This window comes from Sphaerodactylus townsendi, linkage group LG02 (genome assembly GCF_021028975.2).
Source record: "Sphaerodactylus townsendi isolate TG3544 linkage group LG02, MPM_Stown_v2.3, whole genome shotgun sequence".
In the NCBI taxonomy this organism is placed as follows: Eukaryota; Metazoa; Chordata; class Lepidosauria; order Squamata; family Sphaerodactylidae; genus Sphaerodactylus; species Sphaerodactylus townsendi.
This window is the reverse complement of record NC_059426.1, coordinates 32,146,576-32,163,555: the sequence shown is the minus strand read 5'-3', so window position 1 is coordinate 32,163,555 and position 16,980 is coordinate 32,146,576. Positions and strand designations below refer to the sequence as shown.

General features: G+C 42.6%; 1 protein-coding gene across 1 annotated transcript in view; it reads left to right on the top strand.

The window, feature by feature from the left end:
- Positions 1 to 6,814: 6,814 nt before the first annotated feature.
- Positions 6,815 to 16,980, top strand: part of B3GALT1 (beta-1,3-galactosyltransferase 1) — a 246,738-nt gene continuing 236,572 nt past the window's right edge. Inside the window, exon 1 of the mRNA XM_048485280.1 lies at positions 6,815 to 6,974. The gene's annotated coding sequence lies outside the window, so the exon portion shown is untranslated. The remainder of the gene's footprint in view (positions 6,975 to 16,980) is intronic.

Genomic DNA, 16,980 nt, shown 5'->3' with positions numbered 1-16,980 from the left:
CGGGAGCAGACATGTGTATCTTTCTGCCTTTTTTCATGCACATTATTAGAGGTTGATTTTAAAATATTATGTATATAAGGCAGCATTTGTTAAACAACATGAGACTTAGATCCATTCTACACACATTGACTTCTGTAGACTTAAAAGAGTGTGATGGTTGAAGATAGCCATCCATGTAAGAAACACGCCATGCGATCTGAAAAACACTTCTGTGGGACAAGACCCACAAAACAACATTAGTTTTACTTCTAAGTAGTGTTGCATTTTAGCAGCTCCATGACAGTTGTAAAGAAAAAAAAAGTTTTCATAATAGGTGATTGGTGAACATGTGGGAATATGATTATAAAGAGCTACCATAGATTCCAGCACAGTAGGCATGCTCTGCTTATGCAGAGAAGTCCTTTGAAGATTCACTGTCATGATGGCTGATACCAAAAAAAAAACCCTCTTAGGTTTTGTATATGTTGGTTTGACAAGATTCTACGGTTAGAAAAGAATGGCTAAAGCTTGAAAGCAAGGAATAATAGGTAAATTAGAATGCTAGTAAAGAAACCTATAAACGAGCCAGCGTGGTATAATGGTTAAGAGCAGGTGGATTCTAATCTGGAGAACCAGGTTTGATTCCCCACTACTCTACCTGAGTGGCAGAGGCTTATCTGGTGAACCAGATGTGTTTCCGCACTCCTACATTCCTACTGGGTGAATTTGGGCTAGTCACAGTTCTTCGGAACTCTCTCAGCCCCACCTACCTCACAAGGTGTCTGTTGTGGGGAGAGGAAGGGAAAGGAGCTTGTAAGCCACTTTGAGTCTCCTTACAGGAAAGAAAGGCACGGTATAACTTCAAACTCCTCCTCCCCTTCTCCTTCTCCTCCTCCTCCTCCAATGAAAATTAGTTCAATAGTGTTAACATTGTAGGTTTAGTTTCTGAAATTCAAGAATTTTTGACAGGATATTGCAGTATATGAGATATGATCATTTCCTTCCAATGGGTTCTTCTTCAGGGTCCTTTTAAAAAAGCATATCTTCAGCAAAAAAAAAAGGCATACCTGTGCCTGTAACATCATCTGTGGGTATTTGGCTGCCAGAGTTGGAGTGCAATCCTAATGCCACTATGCAATCCTAAAAAGACTTCAGTGGATTTAGAAGGGTGTAATTCTGTTTGGGGTCATTGCTTAATGTCCCTTTTTGGAAGCCATGCATTTATGCCACCAAAACTTAGTCTGTCCTTCTTGCCTTCACATGGTGAGTGTGCCCCAGTATTGTATCAGAAAAGTGCAAGTCATAAAGGTATTGTGTCTCTCACCATATGCCTCCTAGGAAATTAAGACCAGTCCAGTTTGGTGGTGGTAAGACATTATTTGAACAAGAATTGTAGTAACTGATTTGAAACTTGGTATTCCTTCTCCAATGTTCAGCATTCATGTTCAGCATCTTATGACACCTTCCCTCTCCTTGCTCAGCATCTGTATCTCCCTTGGTTGTCTTTGCTTTTTTTCTGCAAATGGCTGATTGTGCCAAAGAAGAGTGTGGGAATTTTTTTTAAAGACTATATGTTGGTTTCATTGTGGCAATAGTAAAGATCTGTCGATCACAGAAGAGTGGGATAGATATGCCCAGCTTACTTGGTTTTCTTTCCTTATTACAGCCCCTGTGCCCCATATCTTTAGCCTATGATTCCTAGTGATAGAAAGTGTAGTCAAATTGCCTCCAACTTATGGCAATCCTGTTGGATTCTCCAGGCAAGAGATGTTTAGAGGTGATTTGCCACTGTCTGCCTCTACATAGCAACCTTGGACTTCTGTGGTGGTCTCCCATCCAAATGCTGACCAGAGGTGACATTTCTTAGCTTCTGAGATCTGACAAGGTGCACAGCCTTTTTGTGGTTGGGAAACTCCCTTCTTCCTTTTTACTTCTGGAAAAGCTGGTTGGATCTACATCGCCTGTGCCTTTGGGAATGTTTAGGTCCCCTCGGATGACTGCCCTGTTTCACCCAAAATGAGGTCTGATTCATCTCTGTTATACATCCGAAAACAGCTAATTTTCAGGAAATCCTGTTTTCCATTGGCTTCTTTCCTAGCACTAAAGAATTAATTTTTGACATCCATCACTGTTCAAAAAAACCAAAGCAAAACAAGCCAGACATTCCGGGACATGAATATGCAACATCTGCGCAGGATCTTTCTACCTGCTGTGCTTAATTTCAAAATTAGTGTTGTCATTAGTGCAAAATGATTTGCTCTTTCAGGAAAGTACACTCAAAACAACAGGTCTGAGACTGGCTCCCCGGTGCCGGGTCTCAATCAAACCACCTTGACCAATACCCCCAGCTGCAGCAGAGCATATACCTGCCTGACACCTATCTTTTCCGGCTTTCTTTCGGACTTTAAAATCCAGCTGGCCATTGGTTGGCTTGTTGGCCCTCTTGGAAAATAGAATTTCCTTTTGTATCCTTATCTTTTTCCAGAACATTCCTCTCAAAGTGAGCTAAAACAGAAGAGTGGCAGGTGGCCTCCATTATCAAAAGATAATTGTATATCTGTCCTCCAGTTCCTTTGCTGTGCAAAGTTTTGGAGGGTGTGTGTGTTTGTGTGTGTGTGTGTGCGTGAGAGAGAGAGAGAGAAAGAGAGAGAGAGAGACAGACAGACAGACAGACAGACAGATGCCTTCTGCAAACTAATCACCGATAACAATTTTTTTGGATGTAGTACATGTATTTCCAGGCATATCATGAACTGCTTTCATTTAATATTCTCGCTGTGAGAAGTTGGACACTTTAATGGAATGTGGTGTGCTCTGAGGAATTGCGTCGCAGACCCCAAATTACATTAAGACGTGATTAATCACAGGGTTCTGTGAGGAGTAATGTAAAAAAGACAACAGTCACTTGCTGGTGTGGAATTAGGAGTTGTGAAATGTTTGCAGTGATGTGGGCCATGAAGGCAGGCGGGGAGAGCTGTCTTTTTGAGACACAATTAGCAGGAAGAGATTTAAGACTCGGACCCTACAGTTTGTTTGTGCAATACATTGGAAGTGACTCATGTGCTACTGTGCACTTCTCAGTAGGAGAAGTCCATGTTTCAGTACCAGTGTGCTGGTGGAGTTTATAACGTGTTCTTCAAAAGGGACGTAGAGTTGCCAGAACTCTGCCAGGGACTGGGAGATCCCCCATTCTCAGGTCTCTTCCCTCAGTGCTGATCAGCTGGCCACAGGGACTTACTAGCAGCAAATGAGGCAGGCTTCTATCATAATGTTTTTGCTGATATGCCATTTCTCCCCTGCGTCACTGGCAATGTAATGATTTATTTATTTATTATTAAATGTATATACCGCCCCTCCCCTGAAGGGCTCTGGGCAGTGCACATCTTAAATGACAAAACAAGTGGAGTACGTAAACAGTTACAAATATAAATAATATAAGCTCCATTAATCACAAATTAAAACCCCATTAAAATACGATACAAAATTGGCGGCGTCCAACATTAAAACCCTCATAAAAACCCTCCCAAGAGGGGAAACAAATGGGCCCCATAGATGTCAAGGGACCCAAGATGTTAAGGAGAACAAGAAGGGGGGCGAACATCAGCGGCCAGCCCCCCCCCAAGGCCCGGTGGATCAACTCAGTCTTACAGGCCCTGCGGAACTCACTGAGATCCCGCAGGGCCCAGACAGCTGGAGGAAGAGTGTTCCACCAGGCAGGGGCCAGGGCTGTAAAGGCCCTGGCCCGATTGGAGGCCAGCCTCATCATTGAGGGGCCGGGGACCACCAGTAAATTGGCCTCTGCTGAACGCAGAGGTCATGTAGGGACATAGGTAGGGACATATGATGTCACTGTTGCCCAGGACTCTCTGCATCCAGTAAGTCCCATGCTACCCCCCTCCAATGAATTGTCAGGCGATACCTTGGCTGAGGCATGCTTTGAAAAGTTAAGCCAATGTGTTAGAAGCATCCATCATTTTTGTGGTCATCGAAGAGGGGAGCATAAGAAGGCCTCTATTGTATCAGTCCAGTGGCACATCCGCTTCAGCATCCTATTTCCTATAGTGGCCTACCAGGTGTTCCTAGAAAGCCCACAAGCAGGATGTGGTAGGGTTGCCACCTGCCAGGAGGGACCTGGAGACTTCCCAGAATTATAACTGATCTCCAGCTAATACATACTGATTCCTGTGGGGAAAATGGCTGCTTTGGAGGATAGAGTTTTATGGTCCTATACCAGGGGTCTGCAACCATGCTGGCAGGGGCTGATGGGATTTGTAGTCCACGAACATCTGGAGAGCCGCAGATTGCAGACCCCTGTGCTATACCCATTGAGATCCTGCCCTTTCCCAAGCCCAACCGTTCTCAGAGTTAACCTCCAAAACTGAAGGAATTTCCCAACCTGGGGCTGGCAAGTGTAACTCATGGGTCAAAACCCACCCTTTTGTGGCCCCTTCCCATTAACCCATTTTGAAAGATACACTGCTTTGAAACATGGAGATTCTATTTAGCCAGTTGAAGAACTTGTCTACCATGAATCTGTCTAATCATCTGTTGAATTATTTGCCATCCCTATATCCAGTGGTAGGATTCAGCAGGATCGCACCACTTCAGCAGAGCCGGTTGTTAAAATGGTTGTTACATTATTTGAATCCCACCACCAGAACCGGTTGTTAAATTATTTGAATCCCACCACTGCCTGTATCCTTTAGCTGTCATTTTACAAACTATATGTGCCTGGAGAAATAACCTGTCAGCATGGTTTCGTCTCACTCTGCCATATTATCAACAGAGATGTCATACCAAGTAAGGGTGCAACTAAATTTCATTGAAACAACTGGGATGAAGGGCCAGACTACTCACTAGGTTTTCTCCAAAAATGTCCTCGGTTCAGATGGAATAGTGTGTTCTGAATTTCCTGGGTGCATGTGATCCCAATCAAACTGGGATTATGGCATTCAGAGGAGAAGCCCTTTGACCTTTCTTGAGCCATTTTCTATACCTGAAACAGTTCAGGTGTGCTATTTGCCCCATTGAAATTGCACATTTCCTGATGAGCTACATGTTACATCTCCCCAATGGGGCAAATAACATTCCCTGCAGCTGTTTCAGATTGGACAAATGGCAAGGATTGCCAGCTGTGGGTTGGAAAATACCTGGTGGCTTTGGGGGTGGGGCCTGAAGAGGGCAGAGCTTGAGTTCAGCTTCCAGTGTGGCCATTTTCTCCAGATGCAACGATCTCTGTCACTTGGAGATCAGTTGTCATCCCAGGAGATCTCCAGTCACCACCTCTCGGCACACCATGATCCGAGTTGAGCCCATAGGCAACCTGGGAAGCACTTCAGAACGCCTTTCTACCTGACCTTTCTACCTGACCTTTCTACCTGACCTTGGGGGAAATAGAACATGTAATTAGGCTTCACTTGAGGCAGACAAGTAGGGTTGCATGTAAAATATCACCTTTGCCAGAAAGATTGGGTGAAGATGAAGGATTGACATGAGAAGGCATAATTAACTATCTTGCCATACAGTAAGCAAGATATCTGCCCATTATTCTTAGAGTCAGTCAAAAATACCTGTTATGTGTCTTTTTCTTAGTCACTCCAAAATACCTGTTATGTGACTTTTTCTTAGTCAGTCAAAAATACCTGTTATGTGTCTTTTTCTTAGTCACCCAAAAATACCTGTTGCGAATCTTTTTCTGTACCTCTGTGTGCTTCGTATTTTCAACTAGAAATAGCTGTTTAGTTTAAGAAACACTTATTCTGCGCTCTTTTCTAACTCTGCAACTGATAGATATTGTGTAAAAAATGGTGTAGACTGACCTTCCCCACAACATTTCCAAAAGTCTCCATTCTAGGTTCATCTGTCAGAAACATGGGTCTGTTCATTTGAGGAAAGGTCTTCCAGGTCTCAGCCCAAGTGAAGCCTCCATAGTCTGTTCAGGGGGGTAAAACTAACCTTACCTTTGGTCATTTAGTGTTCTCAAAGCAGTCATCAATGATCTTCATACACTTACACCCCAATGTGTCCCCTAAGGGAGCAGCAGTGGCATAGGAGGTTAAGAGCTCGTGTATCTAATCTGGAGGAACCGGGTTTGATTCCCAGCTCTGCCGCCTGAGCTGTGGAGGCTTATCTGGGGAATTCAGATTAGCCTGTGCACTCCCACACACGCCAGCTGGGTGACCTTGGCTAGTCACAGCTTCTCGGAGCTCTCTCAGCCCCACCTACCTCACAGGGTGTTTGTTGTGAGGGGGGAAGGGCAAGGAGATTGTAAGCCCCTTTGAGTCTCCTGCAGGAGAGAAAGGGGGGATATAAATCCAAACTACTCCTCCTCCTCTTGTTGTTGTTGTTGTTGTTGTTCTTCTTCTTCTTCTTCTTCTTCTGCTTCTGCTGCTGCTGCTTCTTCTTCTTCTTCTTCTTCTTCTTCTTCTTCTTCTTCTTCTTCTTCTTCTTCTTCTTCTTCTTCTTCTTCTTCTTCGAGAATTAGCAAGAGATGACTGCTCCACATTGGCCCAGCAGCCATGTGGTTTGATTGATCGTCCTTGCTTTTGGGTACTATTACGATGTTTTCCTAAAGTATTATTTAAAATTGGCAATAAGGCCCATTGTGCTGCAAAATACAACCGGCTCTAGAAAACTATGAGTTGTCACCGATATACCTTGCACGTACTCTCATCAGTGTGGCCTGCCCCCTCCACTCGCATTCCTGTGCAGCTCTTTAAAAAATGAGTTGTTGCAAATGTGCCTTGCCTTTTAAATCTGTAGATGATGTAATTAAGAATTCTTTTCCCTTATCAATTGTAAATCTCTCTTATTTTTATTTTTAAACACAGGCCCTGCGACATGCTGTCAAATCCTCTTTAACAGCAAGTGGGATAAACACAATGAAGAATGGCAGAGAATGAAGAACTGTTGTCATTATGGATGTGGGGGTGTGCCAAGGCAATAAATGAGATTTTAAAACCATAAATAAGAAACAGAAGAACTTGAAAAGTTAGGTAAGTCGTTTTGAAAAAAAAATTGAAATATCGAATTTGTCCAGTAACAAGACATCATATTTCAGTCGTCACCAAAATCATATCTTATGTATATTTACATCAGCAATAAGATGAACATTTACAGCCCCATCTAAAGTGTGGTCAGCAGCCGCCGTGGCCCTCCACATGGGGTTGAACATGGTGTAGAGTGCTGCACCAGTGCCCCGTGCCCCAGGTGCTGGCATAGTAGGGGCGATCTGGAGGCATGGCTGGGTGAGGAGCCAACACTAGCCAATGCTATGTCAGTGCTTGGGACTTGGGACTTACATCACCTTTTTGGGGACATAAATCTGTTAAGACCAATGGGGACTTTCCAGCAGCGGGAAGACCTTTTTGTGTTCTTTGTCTCCTCAAGCTGCTGGAAAGCCCCCTTGGAAATGTTGAGGCAGAGCGGCTGCAGAACCGCATCCCTTTGGCTGGGGTTCCCCATCATCATATATATACACATCTATATTCTCTGCGTAGATTCTTGAGTATTTTAAACACTTCACTTTGGCTTTTTTGGTGTGTCATTCCCCTCTTGACAAATTCTCCGGCTGTCCTTAAACCTGTGTGTGGAGCAATGCTGCTGTTTCCTGGAGCTGAACTGAAGTCAGGCTTCTGTTTATTTCCAAAGGTATGACAGATGCTTTAGGAATTAGCAGTATATAGAGAGAGGAGGGCAAAGCCTCAGGGTCCCCTTTACTGATTCCCATTGCCTAAAGTTAGTGGACAAGCAATCTTCCATCTGTCCAGCTTTTGACCTTCAGGATAGAGGCATAGCTGGGCCAAACTGTGCCCGGTGTGCAGTCTATATTTTCTGCCCCCTATGGGCCCCCGTGGGCCCCCCCCCGTGGCGCCCCCCTTTCCACACTTACCTTAGTTCCTTTCCTTTTCCTAGAACTTTTTCAGGCTGAAAAAAAGGCCTATTCACAGTTCAGGCTTATAAATGGCCTGATGGGAACTATACTTCCCAGGAGACCTTGTGAGTCCCAAGGTCTCCTGGGAACTGTAGTTCCTCAGTCTGTTTTTAGCCTGTACTGTGAACAGGCCTTTTTTTCAGCCTGAAAAAGTTCTAAGAAAAGGAAAGGAACTAAGGTAAGTGTGGGAAGGGGGGTTGGGTGGGTGGGTTCAAGGGGGTGCCGTGGGGGGGGGGCGGGGAAGGGGGAGGTGCCTGGGGCGATTTTCCACCCCCAGGCATGTGCATGGCGCACCCCCCTGTCCCCTTGTAGTTCCGCCACTATTTCAGGATGGTGGCTTCTCAAGTCAAATAGAAAATATGCTTGCCTAACAGGGGTTTCAGCATTCATGGTTGTTAACTAGGGTTGCCAGACTGCAGTTGGCAACCCCCAGGAGAGATTGGGTGGGGGAGTGGCATGCCAGCATCATGCCAGAAGTGATGTCATTAGACACTATAGAATTTACAAAAACTATAGTGTTACCATAGAGTTTTGGTAATTTCTAGAACATCCACTATGTCCACTCAATTTTCACCCCCCCTTTTCCTCCCACTAGCACCAGAGGGACCTAGATGCCAGATGTTATACCAGAAGGCCTGTCACTCTGTTATTAACAAACTGTCCACTGGATACTTCATGCTAAACTCTAGAAGTCATCTGTTAGTATTCCATATATTTAGATTTTTATTTTGTATTTGGTCATTGAGCTTATTGATCTCTGTTCCCCATCGAAATAGGCAATGGAGCACTGTTGTCTATTAATAGCACTGGAGGGGAGGGCAGGGGAGTTATGGGAACAGGACACTAGACCTATTTTCTTTCCTTGGATCAAAAATTGGTTCTCTGCAACTCAACCAGGATTGTTTGTATGGTTGTGTATATTGGGGAATCAAAGCCAACAGTAGAAAGGGTAATATTTGGGTGCAGAGAAATATTTCATAGGCATGTTGCAGCATGATTTAGAATCATACCAGAAGGAAGAGGCTACCACTTTGCTTCAGGTAATTGTGAACATCCCTGAGAGCTGGTCACAGCTACTAACCACTCTTCAGATTACTGAGAAGGGTTGTTTCTTCACAAGTCAGTGCAAATCTTTGCTTTTCAGATGTATTGTTGAAGGCTTTCATGGTTGTAATCAATGAGGTTTTCTGGGTTTTCTGGGCTGCATGGCCCTGGTCTGGTAGCATTTGCTCCTAACATTTTCCATGCATTTATGTTTGGCATCTTCAGAGGCATGTCACAATAAGAAGTATTTCTCTCCATGGCACTGTGTAGAGTGATTGTGTGGTGGGGTGTTTGTTTTGTCTACCTCACAGCTGGAGGGGTAAGGCTCATTTTTGAATGCAACTGCAAATAAACTCCACCTGGACATATGCAAATGTACCTCAACCCCTCAATGCACCTCAACAAAACATATACTTCCCCGCACAATCACTCCACACAGTGCCATGGAGAGATACAGATGACATGCCTCTGAAGATGCCAGCCACAGATGTGGGCAAAACATTAGGAGCGTAAACTACCAGACTATAGCCACACAGCTCAGAAAACCCACAACACCCAGTTTGCTTTTGAGACTTGCCATTAGGTGGTTTTCTGTTGAATGCTTTCTTACATGGATTGTTGCTAGCAGAGAGGAAAACCTTCTGAAATTAATTACTTGGCTGTGCCAGAAACAGCCAGTGCTCTGGAATGGACCACAAAGCCCTAAGCAGAACTACACCCTTCTCAGTTGTTAGAAATCTGTAACAGTTTGGAAACGCTCTGAACATCAACTGCTCTTTCAAGTCCTGGGCCCAGGAAGCTCAAGTTGTCATTCGAGGCCCTGGTTCTGAACAGCATAGTAGCCCTTTGGCATCTTACCAACTTTAGCACCGTCTTAGAGATTTATTTTCTTTCATCAGAAACATGCCCGTAGTGTAGGTAAAAAGAGATTAGTCCACAAAAGCGCAGTTAAATGTCTGTAGGCATTGTTTCAGCAGGGATCGAGGATAATGAAGTTGACAAAGTCATCATGGGAATGGGAGGTTAGGAGAAGGAAGTGGTAGTTCCATGTCAGTGTTGTGGGTATGCACTTTAGATAAAGGAGACAAAGGGTGGAGTTGTTTTGGAGTGCACTGGCCCTTTGGGTAGTACAGTTGGAGGAGCAAACACCGCAGATAGGGGTGTAATGTGAATTAAGGGCAGAAAGACATGCTCAGTCGTGCTCCAGTGATTTTGGAACTGCCGTCCTTCTGCTCGTTTGCCTCCCACTCAGAATTCAGAAGCAGGTTTCAGCAAGGATGCCTGTAGAGTATGAAAAAGAGAAGCCATCGCTCGGTTAAGAAAGTCAGTAATCATCAGCTACAAACTGCACGGAGCTGCGGCTGATCCCATTTACCATCTGGCGTGATATTACTTATTATTTCCTCTGGGAACACACTAAAGATGAGAGGAGAAGTGAACATTTCAAGGTATACAGAATGATAATCCAAAGTTGCATCATTGTTGATAATATCAATGAGATGTATAATTGAGATATGAGCGGGAGGGAGCGAACTGCTAAATATTGCAGAACACTGGTGTGCTACTTTCAAGACTCGGCACTGAACAGACAATGTAATCCTATTAGGGACATCAGAACAGGAAGAAATCTCCAACTATTTTATTTAAAAGCCCCCTCAGACAAATCAAAAGTAATCAAAGCTGAAAAATCCCAGGCTTTTCAACAATTGCAACACAACTGTGCATCAGATTTTCGAGGGTAATCTCCCAAAAATGTTAATCCAATAATCTCCAAAGAAGATTCTCCATATGCATAGCTATAGTAAATATATCTACAGGCTGCATGGAATTAACTTTAACTGAAAAAAACATTATTTGCTAAAAGCGATTAAAGAAAACGATTCTTAAATTATTTCAAAACCAGGCCAAGTGAGATAGACTTTTTGAGGGAGGGGACAGGACAGATTCCTTTCCTCCATTATATTGTTTTCAGGTTAACTCAGTGTAAAAATATAGCAGATCTAATTAAAGTTTGCATATGCCTTGAAAATAAAAAATCACCTTAACATTAACTACCAGTGACAATGTGAGGCTATTCTTGTTATAGTTTTGTCGGTGCAGTTTTATGGTGCACCAAAACACCCAGATTTTGCCTTTAAAAAACCATGTTCCCTCACCAACAACATTATTCCATTTTATTATTATTTCCAATTCTGTCCTTATCAACTTTGCAGCCTTTCACATCCAAGTTAAGGAAGCTTAGCACACCTGTCAGAACCTGAATTCTGAAAATGCCAACATGCTGTTGGTCCAGAGAGCTGTGACATGCATAAGCAGATTTCTCTGTGCAGTTGAACTCAAAGGGAATCTGTCTCTTCCAGGTCCAACATCATCAAGAGTTCTAGCTTGGTAAGTGTAGATGGATTGAGACCCCAGCTATTCCCATCTAGCCAGTATGATGTAGTGGTTAGAATATCAGAGAATAAAATGGAGGTGAGGGAAATGATGTAAGCTTCTTTGGGTCCCCGTTATGGGAGATAGGCAGGATATAAATGAAGTACACGAAATAATAAATAAGCTTTATTAAGAGTAGAGATGTGAAGGCTAAGCAGGAAAAAAATGGAAAATTCTATTATAAAACATTTATTATCAACCTATTTACCTTTCAGGAATGCAAGGTAGCAGAGGTGTAGCTACAAGGGGATGGGGAGTGCTCAATGCACTGGGCGTGTGCCCCTGTGGGGGCACGGCGAGGGCGTTCCGGGGTGGGACGAGAGCATTCCGGGGCAAGACGGGGGGGGGTTCTGGGACGGGATGTGGGCAGAGGATGCACCAATGCACCAGGTACTTTTCCCCCTTGCTACGCCTCTGCAAGATGGCTTACAATATAAACAACAATAAAAAAGTAAAACTACTAATCTATTTTCAATAATTTAGAACTGTTGGTAGGCCAAAGAACTAAAATTAATCATCCTGAATAAAATCGTCTTCAACTGCTTCCTCAATTTGGGGAGGAGGGTTTTTTCTGGTTTTTTCCTCCTGAGGATACCTCCACACAATTTTTTCCCAACTAAATAATTGGGAAAGTTGAGGAAGTACTGAAAACAAACTTTGGCATAGGTGAAGACATGTTTTCAAGGTAATATTTTATTCACTCAACATGTGTGGTATGATTATTTTTACATACAGATATCTACGGCATTAAACAAGAATTTGTGTGCACCATAGATATACACAACATATTTTCAAGCATATGGTTATTTTTGAAAGGAAATAACTTGGCAATAATTAATATACTATGATGTTTCTGATAATACATTGTTTTCCAATTATACATCAGTGTTTTCAGTGCCTACACAGTTTCTCTCGACATTCCACTATGACTGTTAATGCCCAAATAATATATTTTCTTTTCTTCACGACAGAATTTAATTAATTTTATTTTTCATGTGTCTCAGATGGCAAAAAATATGCTCAGTGTCCTAAAGTAGCACAGGGTGCAAAATTTTCCAGCTGTCTCTCATGTTTTGGATATATTTTTAATTTTGCTTGTAGATAACCAAGGCATTTATCCCTACCTAGTGTAATATACTATAATAAATACCCCAAGTAGTATAATTCAGTATACAAAGTTATAAATGATGTGGTTTTTGTTGATAATCCATTAAGTATTTAGGTTTTATAGACAGTATTGTATATTCTTCGTTCCCTCCTCACCATCTACATTTTTTCCTGGGGGAAAAATGTGGAAAAAAACTCCCCCCGCCCCGACCATTATAGCTTCATAATGTTCACATCTCTAGTCCAGAAAGAGCTCCATGTTCCTCAAATAGCTGAAAACCCAAGAGAATTGAGCCTGATTCCAGCCTACGTCTGCCAGCCAATGACTGGTGCCCAGCAGGAGATGGGGAGTGCCAGAGTTGCGCACAGCACGATGTCACTTCCCAAGAAACTCAGAAGTGATGTTGCATTGTTCTAAGAATTGCCAGAAATACACTTTCTAGAGCAACATGACATCACTTCCATGTTCTCCCCAGAAATGACATCATGTTGCACACAACATCAGTGGGGGGTGGGGTTAATTTCCCCATTTTGTTGATGGTGAAATGTCTTCCACCATAGTAGGAGACTTAGCAACCCTGTTCCAACCATCCATGAAAATGAAACCTTTTCTTAGTGAATTTTTGCAGTACTGGTATAATTTTGGTCCCTCCCAGGATAGTTATAAGTAAATGAAACAGAAGTGGAATGCTTTCGTATTCACCAGAGCAGAACTGGATTAGCATCCCATCCATCCCAGTTGAAGCATGGGGACATACAAACGTCCAGCTGAGTTGATATGATGATCATCCCAACTCCACCATGAAACTCATTGGGTAACCTTGGGCCAGTCAGCTCTCACAGCCTGAACTATCTTTTATCGCTATTATGAGACTATGATGGGGAAGAGTGAACAACATACACTGCCCTGAGCTCTTCAAAGAAAGGGTGGGATAAAAATGTTTGAGAGAGAGAGAGAGAGAGAGAGAAATATTTTACAGAAACAAAGTCAGAATACATCTGTCTAGAAAGAATATGCCAAACTGTTTTGACATTCAGCAAATGTCGACAATTACATCTAATGGGTCTTACTGTAAGAAATGAAATTCCAGTGATTAACATCCTCTAATTCGATAGTTGGAGAATGTTTTAAGCAACCCTACCTATCTACCTTGGACAGCCCTTCTGTTGCATACTATTCAGTCTCTTTGACCCTCAGGAGCAGAAAAAGGAGAAGGACTAACTAAGCTAAGGGCAAGAAATTCTGATGGCAGTAAACGTTGTGTGGGAAAGTCCTGCAGGCTCAGGTGCATCAGAATGAGGACCACAGGGTCAAGGGCACAAGGATGTGGTGCACAGGGAGAAATGACAGTGGTGTTTTCATTCTTCTGTGTAATACCTAGGATGCTGAATGGATAAGGCTAGCTGTTTATGAACATGATACTTGCTTAGAATGTGAGAGGTCCTGGGTTCAAATATCATATCAAGCAAGCTTTTCATAGCTAGAAATATTACATCCTGGAGAAGGTGTTGGCTTATTTTTGCATTAAGATGGTCCCAGATTTAATTCTCAGTGTCTCTAGTTAAAATGATTTTGAGGTGGCAGAGCATACAACTATGATAATGATGTCACAATTCACATACAGCATCCCATCAGACCCTTGCATTCCCTGTTCTATAAGCAGGAAAATCCATTTGCCTAGTTGAGTTGTGCCTGGTTCAGTTTACATTGCCGTCCCTTCAATACTGTCTGTTGCTTGCATCAGGGGTATGTGTGTGGTGTGCCTGTAGCAGGTACCAGGAAAGAAGGGGAAGAAACAGGGGTACTAGATCAAACAATATATGTAAAACTCCCAAAACTTTAGGGAACCCCAGGCAAGGCCACCTGAGTATTGTTCTCTGTAGTCTGGGTATCAATTGTAATTCTGGGAGAACACCTGCTCCCACCTGAATGCTGACAGCCATGTGCATGGCTTCATAGTCTGCATGCACCATGGATTTTGTAGTGTTCAGGTAGTATTATTTGGATTTATAAAGGTAGCCACAGATAGGCTGATTTGTCCTCAGTCATCAATCAGGCAGATTGTATACCTTTCATTTGTTTATGCTTTCACCATGGGCTTTGTAGTCTTAACGCTGCATTTTGCCTTAAGACCTGCAAAAAATACTTCAGAACTTGATTTGTCCTCATTCAATCAATTGGAGTTAGGTTGAAGGATTATAAAATATTTAGAAATAATGTACTGGAACAAATTTATTTGATTTGTTCCACATATGCTGTATTTCTTCATTCTCAGAGATTGAATTATTCAGTCTGTTTTTTTAATACTTTAAATTCATTTATCCTGTTGCAACTGTGGGCTGTAACAAAGATAGCAATATTCTTCACTAATTGGAATGAATTCTTTACATTCTATGTGAAGATCATTTGGAAGTACTTTCGTGTGTTCAAGGGCAGTTCACTGCATACATTATTTAAATGTGCACTCTTAGAAATGAGAGCATGTGTTGTCTACAGAATGTTTTGACCGTGAGCCTTTAGATGGGATGCGGGGAGGTCTGACCCATTAGGGTAAATTGTTCCACTTCCCCACCAGGCTTAGGTGCCTGCCTTTAATTCTCGCCATATTTCAGGGATGCCATCACAGGCGACTTCCCACCCCCCAAGCTCTAGCACCCATCACTTCGTAAACAAACAATAGGAGAAAAAGGAGAAAAGGGAATGATGTCACATCACTTACCAGTGAATATTTGGAAGTGACATCACTGCTTTGTGCAGTGCTCCAGAAAGTTTCCCAGTCTCCATGGTAAAAACCGTTGAACCCATAGAGCTCAGAGGTAACGCAGCTTCATGTACCTATTTAGAAATTTCCATGATCTCTATGGTTTTTACCATAGGTAATGGAAAAATTCCTAGTGCACTGAACTAAGTAGTTATGTGCTCACCCAGAGGTAACGTTGCAGTGCTCCTGGTTCTTTCAGTCTCAGCCTCTCCCGCCATTCCCATCAGTGACAGGAGACCTAAAGGAAAAGGGGAAACCATATGTACTGCCCTGAAAGCCTTAAAAGATGAACAGGATGAAAAATGTACTAAATAAATATTCTAAACTATGAATAGGGTGGTATAACTCAGTTTGGAGCACACAATTTCCCATCTATGATTATTAATGCATTGCTTTTGTTTTGTACTGAGATGTATTCATTACAGAATAAAGCACAGGAAAGTGGGGGATTTGAACCTCAGTGTCCTGGATTCTAATCCAAAACTCTAAACACTACTCCACACCAGTTTTGCTGAAATGAATTGCCATATTGGTTAAGAAAGTTATTCGGTACTTTGGTTTGAAGATCTACTATGCCCGTGGTGGCGAACCTTTGGCACTCCAAATCCATGCTGGCCATGCTGGCAGGGACTGATGGGAATTGTAGTCCATAACATCTGGAGTGCCAAAGGTTCACCACCACTGTCTATGCAGTCCTATGCAGAGTTCCACCAGCCTATGTTCATTGGACCTAGGCTGAACTAACCCTCCGCAGGATTGTTTTTTTAGACATTGTGTTATAATAGTTGGACTGTTAAGACTAGGACCAGACTCAAATCCTCCCTTAAAGAGAGACTTTGGGCCAATTGCTTGAGGGGCGGGGGGAGAGAACTATTTACACTTCTCTCAGATCCTTGAGAAAAGGGATAAAAGAGATGGACAGATAGTTTTACAGTGCCATCCAAAGCAAAGTTATGCTGTTCTAATCCCATTGAATTCAATGAAGTGAGAAGGATATAACTCATTTTAGGATGGCACAAGTCGCCCCTCCTCCCTTCTTAAAATGAATCTGGAGAAGTGTGGTAGAATGGCAGCATCGACATTTATACAAAAGCCACAAATTTGAAAAGAAATGTGTTTTTTTTCAGTATTAGAAAATGCCCAAGAGTTGGGTGGGGGAGAGAATTACTTACCCTGATACCAAAACTAAACTATCAGAAGAAGAAATACTAAAGAGAAATGCTCATCATAAGTTTGCAACGTGGTATATTAGCATAATGAAAATTTTTACATCATTCTTATAGATCCAGAATGGTGTTCGCTATGTAATAGCCAGAGTATGGACTCAGAACTAACTCAAAGGTATCCACTCCTTTGGGTATATTCTCTTTGCTTCTTTTATCGTTGAACTCATTCCTGACAATCCCAGATCACATCCCACTCCTCCCCCTTCCACACATACACACAAACTCCAAGAACCCGCAACTCTTGGGCTTGTATTTCCCTCCGAAATGCTTTGAAAGCTGAGTCACTCTGGCAAGTCAGCTTAGCATAATCACTGGCGAAACCATTGCCATTACTGATTGCATATTAGTTGTGTAATAGGCTTTTTAAAAAGTCTTTCATTTTGGTCCAATATCAGCATAAGAGGCCAGAAACACAGCCAAAAATTCTAGTGTATTTAGCTGGGGGGGGGGGGGGGAGAAAAGGGAAGGGGATCACAATTTTGTCTAATACTAGAAG